The sequence below is a fragment of the Mobula birostris genome, chromosome 22 (genome assembly GCF_030028105.1).
Source record: "Mobula birostris isolate sMobBir1 chromosome 22, sMobBir1.hap1, whole genome shotgun sequence".
In the NCBI taxonomy this organism is placed as follows: domain Eukaryota; kingdom Metazoa; phylum Chordata; class Chondrichthyes; order Myliobatiformes; family Myliobatidae; genus Mobula; species Mobula birostris.
In genome coordinates this window covers 21,788,093-21,803,006 of record NC_092391.1, presented here as the reverse complement: position 1 = coordinate 21,803,006, position 14,914 = coordinate 21,788,093, and the positions used below count along the sequence as shown (strand labels likewise).

The 14,914-nt window shown below is 44.0% G+C and overlaps 1 long non-coding RNA gene across 1 annotated transcript; it reads left to right on the top strand.

The window, feature by feature from the left end:
- Positions 1-352: 352 nt before the first annotated feature.
- Positions 353-14,054, top strand: LOC140186056 (uncharacterized). The gene is made up of 3 exons (XR_011882771.1): positions 353-501; positions 11,645-11,744; positions 14,007-14,054. It is a non-coding gene; the product is annotated as an uncharacterized lncRNA (long non-coding RNA).
- The last annotated feature ends 860 nt before the right edge of the window (positions 14,055-14,914 follow it).

The following is a 14,914-nucleotide window of genomic DNA, read 5'->3' as shown; positions in this document are numbered from 1 at the left end:
TATGACTGTGACTATGAAACTTGACTTCCAGGTTCGTGTTTATTTTGTTTTAATTTGAAAGTGTTGAGAACATTAGCTTAGCGAATTTATATTTGTCTAGTGGGGAGTAGGAGGAGCAGAATATGTCATCGTAGAAAATACAAGAGAAGCTTGTGTTCATTAGTTGTTGAAGTGAACCAGCTTTCGACACTGGCCGCAAACCAAAAAGTGCTGTTCCTTGGATACGTGGGGTTGGTTGAGTTTGCCGCCAGTTGTGGCGCCTCGAGCAAAGAGCAAAGCAGCGAACTGCGTTTCCTCGTGTTGTTTGTCTGGCAGAGTGCGAGAGGCAGGTGTAGTGACTGGGGAATCGGGCGCGGGCGCGGCCACGAGAGACGAAGTCTTCTATCATTTATTGCTTGCCCGCTGAACGCAAAGAGGGAGACAAGATTGGATTGGAACCCGTCTGAGAGACTTGAAAAGTGCATTTCAGATTGTTCTTTTTGGTCTTCCTTAAACTAATAGGTGAGAATTATACTTTGTTTTCAAAATGCGTTTTTCAAGACCCTGATGGTTGAGGGGTAATAACTGTTCCTGAACCTAGTTGTGTGAGTCCTGAGGCTCCAGTACCTTCTTCCTGATGACAACAGCGGACAACCTGATGGAAGAATACGAACTGAGAGGAATAGATAGGGTAGATAGTCCACAGTTGTTTTATTTTACTAGGAGACAGTCCATATGTTATATTGAGTTATTTTGATGTTGACTTTCAAGTTTTCTACTTGCCCCCGTGAAAAGGTGACCCCACTTTTATTTCATCACAGATTAAATCAGCAATCGGTTGATGGACACTTTTATTTAATTATCAGTTAATGGGACAATATACTACAGGATTTGTTTTACAAAGTGTCTGCTCTAATGCTTACAAAACGGACACAATTGTTTTTAGTTTAAAGTTTGTGTTTGTTTTAAAGGAAACATTGAATGGTGAACGAATGATTTCCGAATGCTTGGGTTCAACTGAGGGAGTTACCCTGAACTTGTGGTGGGTGGAAGATCTTTTTACTCGCTAGCACCAGGTGTTACCATTTAACGGTTGTGTGCGTTTTGATTTTCTTAAAGTTCTAATTACAGGGGCATAACTTACAATAGAATTCCAAGTGTACTTTGTAGTCTCTGTCTCTATCTGGTCTGCCCACTCAATTGGCGTCAGTAATAGCCACTTACATTTAATCATAACTTTGTTTTAAAAGTTCCTTCCAGATTGCAATTCTCCCTCCCCCCCCCCAAAAAAAACTGTCTGTGAGTGCTGTCCCTTTTTGGAGGGGAATGCTTTTTTTAAGCAAAGGCACCAGCAACATTAGAGGAGCCAGTGGTCCGTGAATAAAGCTCTGAAGAATCTTGCTGTGATCTTTACCTTTCGCAATCATTTTATCTCGGACGATGAATTGCAGATTGTAATTCCAATCTCAAAATTCAGATTCTTGGCTGGAAATATATCCAATTTTCTGTTTGCGTGTTTATGATATTGCCTTGTAAGAGCTCCGTATGGTATTCGACATTAATTTATTCCAATTACTTACTCAAATCCATGCATTGTTACTTCTCAAGTGATCTGTTTACACCCAACTTTTGGTAATTATAGCAATAACTGATATAGTATCTGGCATTACTCCAGAATGTCATTGATCAGTATTGAATCTGTTACTGCAGCGTGTTGTGTGATTATAGAATTTCTTAGCATTAAGTAATACTTTATACAATATCTTTCATACCTGCTTGGTTGCTATTGCTAAGGAGAAGTGCTTGGGAAGCTGAAAAATGTGAGGGTAAAAAATGTGAAGGTAGATAAGTCACCTGGACTAGATAGGCTACACCCCAGGGTTCTGAAAGAGATAACTGAAGAGATTGTGGAGGCATTAGTCATGATATTTCAAGAATCGATAGATTCTGGAGGAGTAGAAAATTGTAAATGTCACTCCACTCTTTAAGAAGAGAGCGGGGCAGAGAGAGGAAATTATCCGCCAGTTAGCCCGATTTCAGTGACTGGCAAGAATTTGGAGTCCATTATTAAGGGGGGACTTGGGGGTACATGATAAAATAGACTGAAGTCAGCACGGTTTCCTTCGGGGTAAACCTCACCTAACCAATCTGTTGGATTTCTGATCTATTTGCTGAGAGAGTTCTCCTGTGAACCTGACTGTAGTTAACGCACCACCTTTGGCCGACTGTAATTAGGCGCTTGAGATACCGCATGCTGCCGTCACCAAACAAGAAACAGTCCACCCTGTCTCATTTCAAATCATAGTCGGGGGCTTCAATCAGGCTTGTTTGAAGAAATCTTTTCCCAATTACCAACAGCATATAATCTGCAGCACACGAGGTCCCAACGCACCTGACCGCTGCTACTACGATAAAGAATGCCATGCCCAGACCGCCTTTCGGGGAATCTGATCACCTGACTGTCCTGCTCTTAACTGTGTACAAGCAGAGGCTAAATAGCGAGGCTCCAGAGATTGGGACAACAAGGAGGTGGCTGCAGAAGGCAGACGAGCGGCTATGGGATTGCTTTGAGTCGCTGGGCTGGGTTCAAGGGCTCACCAGAGAGTCTGAACCAATACACAAACACGAGGAATTCCGCAGATGCTGGAAATTCAAGCCACACACATCAAAGTTGCTGGTGAACGCAGCAGGCCAGGCAGCATCTCTAGGAAGAGGTACAGATGACGTTTTGGGCCAAGACCCTTCGTCAGGGTCACGGTCACGGTAGACAAAGGTGAATCAGTGGATGTTGTTTACTTGGAATTTCAGAAGGCCTTTGACAAGTCTCAGTATATGAGGCCGCTAAGGAAAATGAGAAGCCATGGTATAAGAAGAAAGAATCATGGATTGAAGATTGGCTGGCAGGGGGCAAAGAGTCAGCAAATAAAGGGGGCTTTTTCTGGTTGGCTGCCAGTGACTAGTGATGTTCCACAGGGGTCAGTGTGGGGTCCATTATTGTTTATGGTTCATGTTAATGATTTGGATGATGGAATTGATAGCTTTGAGGCCAAGTTTTCAAACTATGCAAAGATAGGTGGGGAGAGCAAGCAATGTTGAGAAAGTAGGCAGCCTGCAAAAGTACTTTGGCAGATTAGGAGAATGGTCAAAGAAGTGGTAGGTAGAACATAGTGTTGGGAAATGTCTGGCCATGGACTTTGGTATAAGGAATAAAGGTGCAGATTATTTCCTATATGGAGTGAATTCAGAAATTGGAGGTACAAAGGGACTTGGAAGTCCTCGTGCAGGATTCCCTAAAGGTTACCTTGCAAGTAGAGTCGGTTGAGAGGAAGGCAAATGCAGTGTTTGCATTCGTTTTGAGAGGTCTAGAATATAAAAGCAAGAAAGTAATGCTGAAGCTTTCAAAGATTTTGATCAGATCACATTTGCAGTATTGTGAGTAGTTTTGGCATGTGCTGGCTTTGGAGAGGGCCCAGAGGAGGCTCATGAGAATGATCACAGGGATGAAAAGGTTAACTTATGAGAACTGTTTGATGACTCTGGGCTTGTACTTGCTGGAGTTTAGAAGAATCAGAGGGGATCTCATTGAAACCTATCAAATAATGAAAGGCCTAGACAGAGTGGATGTGGAGAGGATGTTTTCTAACGTGGGGGAGTCTGGGACCGGAGGGCACAGCTTTGGAATACAAAGATGTCCCTTTAGAACAGAGGAATTCCTTTAGCCACAGGTCAGTGAATCTATGGAATTTATTACCACAGACAGCTGTGGGCACCGAGTTGTTGGGTATATTTAAAGTAGTTGATAGGTTCTTAATTAGTGGGCATCAAAGGTTACAGGGAGAAGGCAGGAGAATGGGGTTGAGAGGGATAATAAATCAGCTATGATCTATCAGCAGATCAGATTCAATGGGCCGAATGGCAAAATTCTGCCCCTATGTCTTATGGTCTTTTCAAATGCAGGCATGGTTGCAGAAATCACACCAACTAACTTCCACGCAACAAGTCTCAAATACACGAACGATAATGACCATACATCTAAAGTAGCCAATTTTCTATTCTGATGCCTATCCAGGTAAACCAGGAGATATCCCAGTTTGCAGAAATGGTTCCAATGCTCGGAGAATTGCAGTATCTTCTGCCCAGGCTCCGGTCTCCTTACTGAGCCTGATGAGTTGTGGAACCTCCTGCAGCTTCACAGTTACTACATCTGTTAGTTCTTCCAACAAGAGAGGATACCTTTCAGCCCATCAAGTCTGTACCAGCTCTCAAGCAGGGTAATCCTCTCAGTCCAGTTCCCTTTATTTCCCTCTGCCCTACAGACTGTTCGTTCTCATGACAATCAATTTGTTTCTGGCTCTTGGGTTCTCTGAGAAATCATTTGCAGTGACCTATTGGAAACCTCTTTGTGATGTGAGAGAAAAACTTAGCAACCACTGGGTGAAACCCACACATTGACGGGAGACAAAGGAGGCTGTAGTTCATGAGAGGATGTGCAAACGCCCGAGGTCAGAATCGCGCCTGGGTCCCTGAAGTCATGAGGCAGTGGTGCTGCCTGCTGTGCTGCTGGGAACTGAGCCTGTGCGGAGTCAGATCTGATTGGCAGATGACTTGGTGACATCATATCCCAGGAGAATGTAAACACAAGAGATTCTGCAGGTGCTGGAAGTCTTGAGCAACACTTGCACAATGATGGAGGAACTCAGCAGGTTGGGCAGCAGCTCTGGAGGGGAATAAAGACTTTGGAGACAGTGCAAAAGAGGGTTACCAAAATGTTGTCTAGATTGAAGTGTAGATAGAAGCCTCCTGATGAAGTGTCTTGGCCTGAAGCATCAACTGTTTAATTCCCCTCCATAGATACTGCCTGACCTGCTGAGTTCCTCCAGCATTGTGTGCGTGTGTTGCTCAAGTCCCAGAAGACCTAGTAGTTATGGTTTTATTATTTGTTAAGTTTAGTGATTTAACATTATTTTTGTGCATGAATTTGATTTTAATTTTTTGAAATATTAAGTAAATTTAAAAAATGAAGTTTTACTTTTATTTTTACATGTCAGTGTTACAGTCTAACAACTTGTGTAGATACTCAATGGCATCGACCACACCAGCAGCTTTGCCTGGGGAAATGAGGGGAGGGAGGTGATGAGGCTTCAGGGGTTCTCTGCAGGCAGCTGGTTGTCAATGCTGATATATCTCCTATGTTACATAAGGCCAAGCTGAAGTGATATGAGCCATGATCCCAGCAGAAGGCTGATCTGGAGGCCATAATGGGACCAATAGCACGGTCCAAGGCAGGCTGTCAGTGAATTTGGGCCCATGGGTTGTATCAACGACCCAAAAGCAAAACTGAAAATACTCAGCAGGTGAGGAACTGACTATGAAGGAGGGACAGTGCTAATGTTTTAGACTGATAACCTTTCACTTGTTTCGGATGTTGTCTGAGGGATAATCTTTGGCCAGGATAGTGGAGAAATCCCCTCCTAGGGGAAAAAATTATGTCATATGGATTTCAAGCCTTGACCAAGACCACGCCTTAAACTTCTTCAGAACTGTACATTCAGAGCTGATATTACAGAAATATCAGCTCAAGCTTGTTGCTGTAGGGTCTAAAGTGTGATTTGAACCAATGAATTTCTGGCTCAGAGGTGAAAAAGCAGTTCATTGAGTCACATCTGTTGCCCTTCATTCATTTCTTCTGAATGCAGAATAACATCTGTATGTTTTCCACAATCATGTGTTGGGTAGTTAGTGAGCAATAACGGACAAAGCTCCCCACTACAGTCATTTCATTCCAATTGGATCAGTAGAATCTTTAGAGATTTATTTTCCCACTCATTCCCTTTGAAGAGATCAAGTATGTCATCAAGAGTTACAAAATCAACCATGCTATATTATTTAGTCTGTGTTGTGCACCTTATAGTATCCTACTCAACAGAATCATGTTATTCTGAGGGTCAACCTTGGTCTGTTCTCCCTCTTGACAATCAGGATCAGGTTTTTAGTATCACTAACATACGGCATGAAGTTTGGTGTTTTGCGGCAGCAGTACGTAAAACTGCAATAAGGAATACAGACCAAGCCTCAGCACAGGATGTACCATCCCCGGATATCAGAGGTGGCTGATATGAGGAAGTCCTGCTCACGGCTGCACGAGAACAGGTGCTGAGCACAAGAGCAATAGAAGCAGGGGTCTATCACACCAGACAAGACCCAAGATGTCGACTGTGCAAGGAATCTGCTGAAAGCATCAGCACATGGTAGCACGGTGCAAGATGCAGGCAGGGGCAGCATATACTGAATGGCACAATCAAGTTGCAGGAATTGTGTACAGGAACATCTGTGCTGAGTATGGACTGGACACTTCGACGTCCAAATGGGAAACACCCGACGAGGTAGTGGAGAACGACAGAGCTGAGATCCTGTGGGACTTCCAAATACAGACTGATAAGCAGTTACTGGTAATCACCTAGATGTAGTAATATTGGATAAGGAACAGAAGAAAGCAATAATAATAGATGTGGCAATCCCGAATGACAGTAACATCAGGAAGAAGGAATATGAGAAGCTGGGAAAATACCAGGGCTTGAAAGAGCAGATAGAAAGGAAGCCAGGGTAATCCCAGTGGTGACGAGCACTCGGAGATGTGACACCTGGATTGGGAGAGTACTCCATCATATCCCGGGAAAAACATCTGAGATCTCGATCTGGAGACCGTGCTCCTTGGAGCTTAGGCAGCTGGACTGAGAGAGTAGCTCCCTAACAAATCCCGGGATCAATATCTGAGATCTCGGTCCAGAAGACCGCGATCCTAGGAACAGCAAGGATACTGTGCCGAACCCGGAAACTCCCAGGCCTCTGGCAGAGGACCTGAGATTGACAGAGAAATTCACATAAACACCATAAGGGGTGAGTGTGTGTGTATGTGTGTGTGTATATATATATTATCAAATGCAGTAAGTAGTGCAATAACAGTGAGGTAGTATTCATGTGTTGATTCACTGTCCATTAAAATATCTGATGGCAGAGGCTGTTACTAAAACAATGAATCTGTGTCTTCAGGTTCCTATACCTCCTCCCTGATGGTTGTAATAAAAAGAGAGCATATCCTGGGTGATGGAAGCTCTTAATAATGGATGCCACATTTTGGAAGCATCATCTTTGAGTGTTGTTGTCCTCTATTTTGGAAGCAAGAAAGATGCCAGTGACTTGTAATTCAAAGATACAAGTGCATCTATTATCAACAAATGTATAAATGATACAACCTTGAGATTTGTTTGCTTAACAGACAGTGACAAAGCAAGAAACCCGAAAGAACCCAGTTTAGAAAAAAGACCAACACCCGGTGCCCACAGAGAAAGAGAAAAAATCCAAAACAAGCAACACGAACAATAGAAGTGAGCAGCAACAGCAGCATTCTGAACCAAATTGAGTCCTGAGATCCAAGTCCTCAGAGCAGCCTGGAGTAGGCCCAAGGCCTCAGTGTTCAGTTCATCATACTAGCAGGGCAAGTTGCTGCAAAGTTCACAGACACGAAGCACAGCAGCAGGAGGCAGTCTCACAGCCTTAGCATCGTGGAGAGAGGAGCCCCCGGACTTTCTGGGCCTGTGTTTAAATTGTCTGAACTTTGCACAAGGAACCGGGCCCCACCTCGGCAAATTGTTCCAGGCTTAGATTTTGCCCCTGAACCGTTCTCAACCTCTCCAAATTGACTCAGCACCTCACCCAACTCTCAACTCCCTGCCTTTCCAGTCTATATGGGCCGGCATTTAGATTATCCAAACAGCATATTGTACTTTGCATTTGAACCTGGGCCTCATCGTGGCGAATCGCTCCTGGCCTAGAACATACCACCCAGCAATTTGCTTCAGACCTGGATTTTGCTGCAGGAGAAGCCGTTCTCAACCTCTCCAAATTGGCTTAGTGCTTAGAGCAATCCACCCTCACACCCGGGGAAGTTGGGCAGGCATTGGAACTCACCCATCCCGTCTTCTCCCCACCAAATTGTCCATTCCAACCAATATGGCTCCAACTCCAAGTGCATCAATTTTACAGCACACCAGCAGCGCACACCTCTTGAGTTTGCTTTGCCCTCACTGCCACTTCATTATTTATGGAAATAGTTTGCCACAATTTACTTCAAAAAAGTATCATTAATAATGTTTTTAATCAAATTCCTTTGATTTTGAACCACAAATAAGCTGCATGTTTTCAGTAGCACCATCTTAAACACAAAGTTGTCTGAACTTGTAAGACTTATTTTACTTACCAGGCTCTTGACTGAGAATAGGCTTATGCTGTCTGGGGGAGGGGGAAGGAGCCTATATTTTATGTTATTGGTTTAAAAAAATGCTTGTTTGTAATAATCAGTGCATGCAAATCCTGTGGCCAAGTTTGTGGGTGATTTTTGGGTTATACAAAGATAGATGGAGGGGCAGGAAGTGTTGAGGAATCAGGGAGTCTGTGCAAGGACTTGGACAAATTGGGAGTCACAGTCAAACTTTATTGATCCCAGGGGAAATTGGTTTTCGTTACAGTTGCACCATAAATAATTAAATAGTAATAATAAAAACCATAAATAGTTAAATAGTAATATGTAAATTATGCCAGGAAATAAGTCCAGGACCAGCCTATTGGCTCAGGGTGTCTGACCCTCCAAAGGAGGAGTTGTAAAGTTTGATGGCCACAGGCAGGAATGACCTCCTATGACGCTCTGTGTTGCATCTCGGTGGAATGAGTCTCTGGCTGAATGTACTCCTGTGCCCACCCAGTACATTATGTAGTGGATGGGAGACATTGTCCAAGATGGCATGCAACTTGGACAGCATCCTCTTTTCAGACACCACCATCAGAGAGTCCAGTTCCATCCCCACAACATCACTGGCCTTACGGATGAGTTTGTTGATTCTGCTGGTGTCTGCTACCCTCAGCCTGCTGCCCCAGCACACAACAGCAAACATGATCGCACCGGCCACCACAGACTCGTAGAACATCCTCAGCATCATCCGGCAGATGTTAAAGGACCTCAGTCTCCTCAGGAAATAGAGATGGCTCTGACCCCTCTTGTAGACAGCCTCAGTGTTCTTTGACCAGTCCAGTTTATTGTCAATTCGTATCCCCAGGTATTTGTAATCCTCCACCATGTCCACACTGACCCCCTGGATGGAAACAGGGGTCACCGGTACCTTAGCTCTCCTCAGGTCTACCACCAGCTCCTTAGTCTTTTTCACATTAAGCTGCAGATAATTCTGCTCACACCATGTGACAAAGTTTCCTATCGTCACCCTGTACTCAGCCTCATCTCCCTTGCTGATACATCCAACTATGGCAGAGTCATCCAAAAACTTCTGAAGATGACAAGACTCTGTGCAGTAGTTGAAGTCCGAGGTGTAAATGGTGAAGAGAAAGGGAGACAAGACAGTCCCCTGTGGAGCTCCAGTGCTGCTGATCACTCTGTCGGACACACAGTGTTGCAAGCACGTATTGTGGTCTGCCAGTCAGGTGATCAAGAATCCATGACACTAGGAAAGCATCCACCTGCATCGCTGTCAGCTTCTCCCCCAGCAGAGCAGGACAGATGGTGTTGAACGCACTGGAGAAATCAAAAAACATGACCCTCACAGTGCTCGCTGGCTTGTCCAGGTGGGCGTAGACAAGGTTCAGCAGGTAGACGATGGCATCCTCAACTCCTAGTCGAGGCTGGTAGGCAAACTGGAGAGGATCTAAGTGTGGCCTGACCATAGGCTGGAGCAGCTCTAGAACAAGTCTCTCCAGGGTCTTCATGATGTGGGAGGTCAATGCCACCAGTAGTCATTGAGGCTACTGGGGCGTGGCTTTTTCAGCACAGGGACGAGGCAGGACGTCTTCCACAGCACAGGAACCCTCCAGAGCCTCAGGCTCAGGTTGAAGACATGGCGAATTACTCCACATAGCTGAGGGGCACAGGCTTTGAGCACCCTGGTACTGACACCATCTGGTCCTGCAGCCTTGCTTGGGTTGAGACTTTTCAGCTGTCTTCTCACCTGTTCAGCTGTGAAGCCCACCGTGGTGGTTTCGTGTGGGGAAGGGGTATAGTCATGAGAGCAGGGTGGGGGACTGTGAGGAGGGGAGAGTGGAATATGTGTGGGTTGGGGGCCGACAACAGATGACTCATGTGGGGGATGGGCGGGGGCCACAATGTCAAATCCGTGAAAGAACAGGTCAAGAGAATGGGCAAGGAAGTGGCAGATAGAATATAGTGTAGGGAAGTGTATGATCATGCACATTGGTAGAAGGAATAAAGGCATAGAGTATTTTCTAAACAGGGAGAGAATTAAAAAATTAGAGGTGCAAAGGGATTTCAGAGTTCTCGTGCAGGATTCCCTAAAGGTTAACTTGCAGGTTGAGTCAGTGGTCAGGAAGGCAAATGAAATATTAGCATTCATTTCAGGAGGACTAGAATATAAAAGCAAGGCTGTAATGCTGAGGCTTTGTAAGGCACTGGTCAAACTATATTTGGAGTATTTTGAGCGTTCAATGTCTCTAGGCGTGTACTCAATGGAATTTAGAAGAACGAGGAGGGATCTTATTGAAGCATACCAAATATTGAAAGGCCTAGTTAGAGTGGATGTGCAGAGGATGTTTCCAAAATTGGTAGAGTCTATGACTAGAGGGCATAGTCCAATAGAAGGACGCACCTTTAGAACAGAGATGAGGAGGAATTTCTATTGCCAGATGGATGGTGGATCTGAAATTCATTGCCGCTGACGGTGTGGAGGCCACTTAATTGGGTATAGGTAAGGCGGAGGTTGATAGGTTCTTGATCAGTAAAGGTGTCAAAGGTTACAGGGGGAAGGCAAGAGAGGGAAAATAAATCAGCCATGTTTGAATGTAGAGCAGCCTCAATGGTTCAAATGGCCTAATTCTGCTCCTATGTCATGTGATCTTATCTTATCTTTCCTCTCATCCTAATGTGTTCTTGTGCTGCGCAGCGAGATATCTTGTCTGCCTTCTGGAAAGGTAACTTACAGTGTTAATGAAAACGCAGACAGATGTTGTTATTGGGTGGTATTGGACATCTTTGAAGTTCTGAATTGGATGATGAGGCAAAGCAAAGATGCGCATTGACAGTCAGATGCATCGTTTGAACTGAACTTCACCTAGACACGAGATCCCGGCCCCTTTCATTGTGCTGCCAAACACTGCACTGAAATTTGGGATGTGTCAAGGCCCAGTCAGTGGGTTTTTCTGTGCGGTCTCTACTTGTGTCAAAATGTTGTGCTTTGAGATGATGATGCCTTTGTGAGCTGAGCTTTTAACCCATCAGGTTACAAGAGGAGTCTGTTCTGAGGCTGAGGACAATAAGTCAACTTGTGGGAACTTTAGACATGATGTAGAGTTGAACTTCTTCATTGATGAGATGAACAAAGGCTTTGCTGCTTTTCAAAAATCCCAAGGTACTCAGGAGTTGGATCATATGGTTCCAATTGAAGAAAACTGGATCTATTAGCCAATGCTCTGTTTTAAAATGATCACAATAATAACTGTTGGTTCATCTCATCACTTTTAATAAAATAGTTTCTCCTTTGTCTGCACAACCCCATAGCTTACCTGAAGGTAGTTATGATACATGCAGCACAGTCAAATGTTAGTGATCTATTATAAGATGCTATATCAATGTATCTCTTGCCTTCTTTAGATCATACACAAGATAAATGGATATAAAGCAGAAATTAACATGATGTAGCTTGCACTGGAGTTTTCAACCATTAAGATGGAATATTCAAATAAGCTCAATGGTGAGTTGATTCTATCTTTGAACATAGATTATAAACACAAGAGATTCTTCAGAATCTGGAAATCCAGAGTACCACACACAGAATGCTGGAGGAACTCAGCAGGTCAGGCAGCAGCTATGGAAATGAATAAGCAGTCAACGTTTCGGACTGGAATAGAAGGGGAAGGTGTCAGAGTGAAAATGTGGGAAGAGGGGAAGGAAGACCAGCTAGAAGGTGATGGGTGAAGCCAGGTGGGTGGGAAAGGAAAGGGCTGGAGAAGAAGGAATCTGATAGGAGAGGAGAGTGGACCATAGGAGGAAGGGTGCCGGGGGTGGTGACAGGCATGTGAGGAGAAGAGGTAAGAGGCCAGAGTAGAGATTAGAAGAATAGGGAAGGAGGAAGGGAAAAATTGACCAGAAGGAGAAATCGATATTCATGCCATCAGTTTGGAGGCTACCTAGATTGGAATATAAGGTGTTATTCTTCCATGATGAGAGTGGACTCATCATGGCCAAAGAGGAGGCCATGGACCACCATGTAGGAACAGGAATGGGGATAGAAATTAAAACAGTTGACCACTGGGAAATTCCGCTTTTGGTGGATGGAGCAGAGGTGCATGTTTCCCCTTCCTTTCCAGTCCTAAAGAAGGGTCTCAGCCTGAAATGTTGACTGCTTATTCATTTCCATCGATACTCCCTGACCTGCTGAGTTCCTCTAATATGTTGCTTTGAACTTAGATTGTTCTTTTGTTTCGGTTTTCATGAAGATGATCTAAATTCTGTGGATCAAAGATTGACTTCTGGTAAGATGATAGCACGTGCGAATGCAGTGGCCTCTCCGGGGCCAACTAAAGGCTTATTTTCTTTGTAGAATTTGCTTTTTACGTTCCAGAGACAATTCTACTCCAAGAACAATGGGTACTCCAGGGCTACTCCATCAGTGAACTGCTCATAGATCAGAGTAGCTGGACTGGTGTCAAAATGGTCGGCTGAGGTGTTGGTCGGGAAGTTGGAGGAGCTGGTCGGGATATCAGGGGAGCCTTCCAATGTGTTGGAGGAGCTGGTTTGGGTTTGGAGGAGTTGACCTGGCTACAGGCCATATTGCTGCCCGCTACTCAGAAGCATTGAAGTTGGAGTAGTATAACTGTGGGGGATTGTCTCGGACATTTCACTTGGGATCATGAGACTCAGTTGGTTAATGTAAGTTGTTGCAGGCCTATTACCCTTGTCTGGTAGTGGGGCAGTTGACATGGGAGCTGTGTCACCTCAGTTGTAGGTGAGAACTAGGCCTCAAGGCCCAGGCTTGCCTGCTGCAGCAGACCAGGTGAGAGGCATGCAAATGCTACAGTGTGGTTGAGCTCAGCTGGGGCCTATCCTCCCCATAGTGCTACCCCCCCACGTTCAAGCAGTGGAATGACAGGCTGGAGTGTGTGCATCTGCACACTGCCAGTAAACTGGACCATTGAATGCGGGACATCGTTGCTAAGATCTTGGACTATATATGTTCTTTTCACATTAATATGCTTGAATTATATTTTGAATTATGTTATTCACTATTTTTAATGCTTGCATGCTATTTTGAATGTTTCACACCTTGGCCCCAGAGGAACGCTGTCCCATTCAGCTGTATCAATGTGTGGTTTGACCGATAATTAAACTTGATTTGATTGTGATAGATAATGTTAAATATTGAGTATTGGTTCTGCTTGACACTTTATCCAGAATGATCTCTGTTGCTGATTAAAACTAACCTTTGTAATTTTTAAATATTTATAATATAAAATAAATAATAAAATTTAAGGAAAAGACTGTTCTACAAGGTTGAATCTATGTGATGCTCTCGAGCTAGCTTCTTGAGATATGATGGCTGCAGCACTGTAACTAAATGCTTCTTCCTGCCGGTTGCCAACAACTCTCTTCTGCTGCTCCACATCATCTTCCTTGCAAAATCCCACAACTTTCGTGGCATTTGAACTAGTCTGGAGAAGTCCTTTCTAACCCACTCTAACAATCAGGAACACCCAAGGGCTTGCTTGAACTGAATATCGTTTATGAAAATCCTCTCTTCCCACACAGTGTGATTACCAGTCAAGTTCTACCTTGACATTTTTATTGATGTTCATTCAGAACGGACAATGCTCAGACTGCAATTTATGATGGTGATGGTTCCACATTTTTAATATTGGCATGGTGGATTTATGAATGACAGTACATTAAGGTTGGCATTTTGTGAGATGCTACATTTTCTTTCATCTTTCCTGATTCTGCTCTTACTATTTTTCAGAAGTGGACTTGGCTTGGGACCACCTTCAGGAGGCTAAATCAGTGGTGAGTTTGCTGTCTCAGTCCATGATATGATACATCTTTGGAAGAATTCTGTCTCACTCAAGTGTGGGGGATATACTTCCATCTATGTCCTGGTGGAGTGGATCTCCTGCCCTGCAAATAGGCAGCTCCCTTAACTTTGCATTGGTTTTCATTGTGACAAATTCCAGGTGCCTCATTACGACTGTGGAGGAAATAGCAGTGCCTTAATATTATAAAAATGTAATATTGCCTAAGCTTTTATTTAATGCCTTTAACAGTATTAAATGTTGAAACTAGATAATTTAATTGTCAGGGAAGACAGCTGGGGACAGAGAATAATTGACAACCCCTTCAAAGAAGTAGCTGGGGCATGCTGGGATGAAAACTAATTTACCCCTCAAACTATTTGTATCGTATAATAATCATGATCATTATGTGCCGTGTTGTAAAATGTAGGTGACCATAGTTGATCCATATCCATGATTGTTCTTGGCAATATTTTTTACGGAAATGGTTTGCCATTTCCACCTTCTAGGCAGCGTCTTTACAAGACAGGTGACCCCAGCCATTATCAGTACTCTTCAGAGAATGTCTGCCCGCTGTCAGTGGCATAACCAGGACTTGTGATATGCACCAGCTGCTCATATGACCTTCCACCACCTGCCTCCATGGCTTCACAAGAGCCTGATTGGAGGAGGACTAAGCATGTGCTACACCTTGCCCAAGGATGACGTGCAGGGTTGCAGTGGGAATTCAGAATGTGTTTTGAGAATATTAGGAAATTAGTTCAGAGGATTGCCATTTTGGGGCACAACTGCCCACTAATGTGTGAACGTACCTTGAATTCAAAAACTAAGGTTAAAATTCATATATGAAAATAATGCA